This window comes from Rhincodon typus, chromosome 15 (assembly GCF_021869965.1).
Source record: "Rhincodon typus isolate 14 chromosome 15, sRhiTyp1.1, whole genome shotgun sequence".
Taxonomy (NCBI): domain Eukaryota; kingdom Metazoa; phylum Chordata; class Chondrichthyes; order Orectolobiformes; family Rhincodontidae; genus Rhincodon; species Rhincodon typus.
The window spans coordinates 39,535,596-39,541,451 of record NC_063346.1 but is presented as its reverse complement, the minus strand read 5'-3'; the positions used below and the strand labels follow the sequence as shown (position 1 = coordinate 39,541,451).

At 39.3% G+C, this 5,856-nt stretch overlaps 1 long non-coding RNA gene across 1 annotated transcript in view; it reads right to left on the bottom strand.

Moving 5' to 3' along the window:
- Positions 1–2,391: 2,391 nt before the first annotated feature.
- The window catches only part of LOC125484948, a 6,776-nt gene continuing 3,311 nt past the window's right edge, over positions 2,392–5,856 (bottom strand). Inside the window, exon 3 of the long non-coding RNA XR_007263730.1 lies at positions 2,392–2,529. This is a non-coding gene — a long non-coding RNA (uncharacterized LOC125484948). The remainder of the gene's footprint in view (positions 2,530–5,856) is intronic.

Below are 5,856 nucleotides of genomic sequence, written 5' to 3'. Positions count from 1 at the left end.
CTAGACGTTTCTCTTGCCTCTTCAACCACTTCAATCTCTTCACGTTGCTGTTCTCTCCTTGAATGCTTTAATATTCTTCTACAAACAAAGAAATACTAATTGTCAACTTACATGGCATGTCATCATTCTTATTTGAGCAAGGAAACATTGTTGCTGAAGGAATGATTGATCAATGTTGACTTTTATGGTCTATACTTTATATTTCAGGAGTTGTCTTCCCTTTGACATCTGGATAAGTGATAGTTTCTCAGAGAAGAGTGAAATTATGCTTTGACAATGATAATATGGAAAGGGGATATACACATAGAGTCATGGAGTCATAGAGTCACACAGCATGGAAACTGGCCCTTCAGTCCAACTTGTCCATGCTGACCATGTTTCCCAAACTAAACTAGTCTTATTTGTGGGGAAGATCCTTGGGGACCGCTTTGCAGAACACCTACGCTCGGTTCGCACTAAACAACTGCACCTCCCAGTCGCGAACCATTTCAACTCCCCCTCCCATTCCTCAGATGACATGTCCATCCTGGGCCTCCTGCAGTGCCACAACGATGCCACCCGAAGGTTGCAGGAACAGCAACTCATGTTCCGCTTGGGAACCCTGCAGCCCAATGGTATCAATGTGGACTTCACCCAAATCCTAGTCTTATTTGCCTGTGTTTGGCCCATATCCCTCTAAACCTTTCCTAGTCATGTCCTGTCCAAATGTCTTTTAAATGTTGTAACTGTACCGACCTCTACCACTTCCTCTGGCAATTCATGCCACATATGAATGACCGTCTGTGTGAAAAATTTGCCCTCTGGTCCCTTTTAGATCTTTCTCCTCTCACTTTAAAAGACAAATCACACAATTTTACAAAATGCAGATGAACGAGAGACTTGGTGTCCGTATTAAAAAACACAAACATGACAGTGCAAGTTGAAAAGGGAATCAAATGAGTTACTTGGGTTTATAAGTAATGGATTACAATATAAAAACAAAGGTCGGAATTAGAACTTTAAACATCATTGCTTAGCTTGCAGCTAGACTATTGTGGATAATTCTAGGTACCACAATATAAATAGACACAAAGCCCTGGAATGGTACATGAAGGTTTACCACAATGCTAGCAGGAATGAGGAACTTCTAATGAGGGAGCATTGGAACAGTTATGACTATTCTCCTTGGAATAGGAAAGTGACAGTGATTTGGAAGATGAGGGTTTTGATAAACTGAGCTAAAATTAAAAACAGAATTGCTATCATAAAATGGGTCGATAACTAGAGATCAAGATCTGGATTGCACAAGCCAGAAGGCTGGCAAAATAAATGTGCACATTCCTTGCAGAATATGATTGCCCAACAGAAAGCTTTCTCAAAATATATGGGGCAAATTTGCATCAAAAAGATATTTACCCATAAGATTTAAACTATTTCTCTTTGCTAGTTTCATTATTTATTTTTACATCTTTTGAGTTTGAAGTTCTGTTGGTAATAATTAAGTCTTCTATAAATATTGAACCTGTTAGAAAAGGTGCACTTAAGTAATAATTTTAATATTGGCAAGCATCTTGAAGAGTTTCCCTGAGAAACAAGGGAAACAGACATCACCCAGGAATGAAGACCCATTGCCTAACATGGGTCAATTTTCACCTCATTAATTTCAATGAAATAAAAATTAGGTGGTCCTACAATGGATGGGTGATACGTTTTGCCAGATTACTGCCCAGGCAGAGAAAGTTGCTACAATGATATTCTTGTTCTATCTAAATATAACATTAATGACGCATAGGAACACCACCACTTGCAAGTTCCCCTCCAAGTCACTTACCATCCCGACTTGGAAATATATCGCTGTTCCTTCACTGTCACTGGTTCAAAATCCAAGAACTTCCCCCCACTAAGGGCATGTGGGTCAACCTACAGCATGTGGACTGCAGTGGTTCAAGAAGGCAGCTCACCATCACCTTTTCAAGGGCAACTAGGGATGGGCAATAATTGCTGGCCAGCCAGCAATACCCATGAAGTGAATAAAATGTAGATTCCATTTAATCGAAGATCTCTGGTGGGTTTATTTTCAGCTAAACTGATATGTAAAGGACAGAGTAATCTCCAGACATTATACATGTCTAGAGTGGTACAGTGCAAAGAGCCTGTGACCTGTGGTAATGTAATAACATGCAGTTAGTTTGCTCACGTGCATATTGAACTCTTAATGAAATTAATCCTTTCATTAAAAGGATTAATGAAACGTATTTGTTTCCAAAGGGAGCTCTTATAGGATACAAGTGAAAATGCAAACATTGAATGATAGCAAAATTAGTAATACAGAGATAGAGATTGTAAAATTTATAAGTGCAGACGTCTTAGAGTCCATTTATTGTTTCTACAGTTTGACAACACTTCCAGATCTTTTTTATGATGTAACATTCCAAAAATGTAGATTTGCCTTGGTCTACAGACATGTTGTCAGTATATCAATTGTGGTCCCAATGTTCCATCACCACACTTTGCACGTCCTCACCAACTTTTCCATGTCACTGTTGATACCTGTCAATAGACCATATTGCATGTTAACCATTTCATCCATCCTATGCTCATATGTTTTAGCAATAGTTAAAACAGTATAGAAATGCAAAAACATTAGGAAGAGGAAGAAGACGCCAATTGGCCCTGCACGACTACTCCATCATTCAATATGATCATGGCTGATCTTCCAACTCAGTACCCTGTTTCCATGCGCTTTAATCTTGCACAATAATCTCTTATGCGGGACTTTGTCAAATGCTTTCTGAAAGCCCAAATATGTTACATCAACTGGCTCCCCCTTGTCAACTCTACTAGTTACATCTTCATAGAATTCCAACAGATTTGTCAAGCATTACTTCCCCTTCATAAATCCATGCTGACTCTGTCTGATCCTGCCACTGCTTTCCAAAAGCTCCACTATAAAGTACTTGATAATGGATTCAAGAATTTTCCCCATTACTGATGTTAGGCTTACTGGTCCAAAATTCCCTGTTTCCTCTCGACGTCTTTTATCAAGATGGAGAGTGAGGTAGTTGATTCAGTTACTAGGGTGCTGAACCTTAATGAAGGAAAGTATAAAGATATGAGGCTCGAGTCAGCCTTGATAGATTGGGGAGAGTTACTTAAAGGGATGACAATGGATAGGCAATGGCAAATATTCAAGGAATGCATGGGGGAACTGCAAAAACTGCTTATTTCTGTCTGGCACAAAAGCAAAATGTGTAAGAGGGCCAATCCATGGCTTATGAAGGAAATTAAAGATAGTATCCAATCCAAGGAAGAAGCATTCAGATTGGCCAAGAAAAGTAATATGTCTGAGGATTGGGAGCAGTTTGGAATTCAGCAAAGAAGGGCCAAGGGATTGATTAAGAAGGTGAAAATACACTGACACTAAGAGTTTCTATAGGTACGTGAAGAGAACGAGATGGGTGAAGACAAATATAGGTCTCCTACAGACAGAAATGGGGGGATGTATAATAGGGGACAAAGAAATGGCTGAGCAACTGAATGCATACTTTGGTTCTGTCTTCACAAAACAGGACACAAATCAGATACCAGAAATGTTGGAGAATGCAAGATTTAGTGAGAGGGAAATCAATATTAGTAGAAAAATGGTGCTGAGAAAATTGATGGGATTGAAGGCAGATAAATCCCCAAGGCCTGATAATCTACATCCCAGAGTACTTAAGGAAGTGGCTTTAGAAATAGTGAATGCATTGGTGGTCATCTTCCAGGATTCTATAGACTCTGGACAGTCCCTGCAGATTGGAGGGTGGCTAATGTCACTCCAATATTCAAAAAGGGAGTTAGAGGGAAAACAGGGAATTATTGACCAGTGAGCCTAACCTCGGTAGTGGGGAAAATTCTCAAATCTTCTTTGGAGTTAACACCTCAAGAGAGTATCAAGCTCATTTTTGTAAGGTCAAAAGCACAATATTGCAATAACATCAGCAAAGCATATGCACGCAGATGCATTTTCTAAGAATCTGTTCATTTGCTGATTTTGATTGGAAAGGTAAACCATAAGGTAGTCTGTGGAAGCAATATCTTCCAAATGCTGTGCTGAAGGTAGTGAATTCCTGAGATTCTTGGCCCCATGTATGGACCAATATCTATGTTTGATGCTGAGCCTGTAGAAGCTTTTATCCCTTGTGAACTTGGTTTCAACCCGTGTTGGAATCTAATGAGGACATCACATCAGATCTTTCGTCTTATCTAATCTTTCAATATTTCTCAAATCCCGCAGCCTGCCATTGAGCTTTTCAATATGGAATGCCTTAATTTTTGCTTTTATATTATCATTAACTTTCTTGCTGCACCATGGATGCTTTTCCCTCTTTACAATCTTTCTTCTTCTCTAGAATATACTTTAGTTGGAAGGAATTAAATGTCTCATTGAACATCTGCCACTGCTCATCAACTGTCCTACCTTTTAGTTTTCCTGCCCAGTCTATTCGGAGCAAACCTCTTATATAACTCCAGAATGCTAAGTTTCTTGCCTGCAAACTGATTTTGAAATTCTTATATACTAAGATCACTCTTCCCAAGAGGATCCTTTACTATGAGATTGTTAATTAATCCAATTTAATTACACAATACCGAATCTAGAATAGCCTGATCCCTGGTTGATTCCACAACATATCTCAACAAGAAACAATCTCCAATATATTCAATGAACTCTCCCCAGAGACTTGCCAATTTGACTAATCCAGTCTGAATGCACATTAAAATCACCATGATTATTGACATACATTTCTTACAAGGTCCAGTATTTTCCAGTTTGTACTGTCACATACTGTGGGACTACAGTTTGGGGACCTATAGATTACTCCCAGCAGGAACCTCTTTCCCTTGCTATTTCATATTTCTCCCAGGCTGATTCTATGTTTTGATCTCCAGTTCCAAAATCCCTTCTTATTACAACAATGATCTTATCCTTTACTAACAAACCTAAGCCACCTCCTTTACCTTCCTGCCTATCCTTCTGAAACACTGAGTACCCTTGGATATTCAATTCCCCAACCTGGTGTCCCTGGAACTACATCTCAGTAACTGCCATTAAATCATAACCATTTGACTGTATTTGCGCTGTTAACTCATTAATCTTCATGCAATAAGAGACAAAGCCTTTAAGTTTGTTCTATTATCAAATTTTCTGAACATTTTATGATTCTTTGGTGCAATAGAATGTTCTCAGATTCTTTCCAATTCAATATGATGATGGCTGATCATAGGATACTGAGATTGCATGATTAGCCATGATCAGACTGAATGGTCTTGCAGGCTCAAAGGGCTGAATGGCCTACTCGTGGACTTATTTTCTGTATTTTCTTTTATTTTCTGTTAACAACCAGCCTCATCACTAACCTGTACTTATATCCTCTCCTTTAACTTTGATATTTTAATTTTCCGTGCAACTGAACTACATCACCACCATCTCCCCCCACACCTCCCACATTATTTAGTTTAAAACCCATCTACATTCCCAGTTATGCGATTCACCAGCATTCTGGCCCCGACATGATTCAGGTGGAGCTGGACCCATGGGAACAGCTCCCTCTTTCCCTAATACTGGTGCTAATGTCGCATGCATCTAAACCCATTTCTCTCACATCAGTCTTTGATTCATGCTCATTTAACTTGTTGACCCTGTGCAATTAGCTCGTGGCTCAGGTAGTAACCTGGAGATGATTACCTTCTTTCGATTGTGTTTTTGTTAATTTAGCCCCTAGCTCTCATATTCCCTCAGCAAAACTTCTTTCCTCATTCTCCCTTTATCATTAGTAACTACGATGACGTTGACAACTGGATCTATTCCCTCCCACTCCAAGTTCCTCTGCAGCCCAG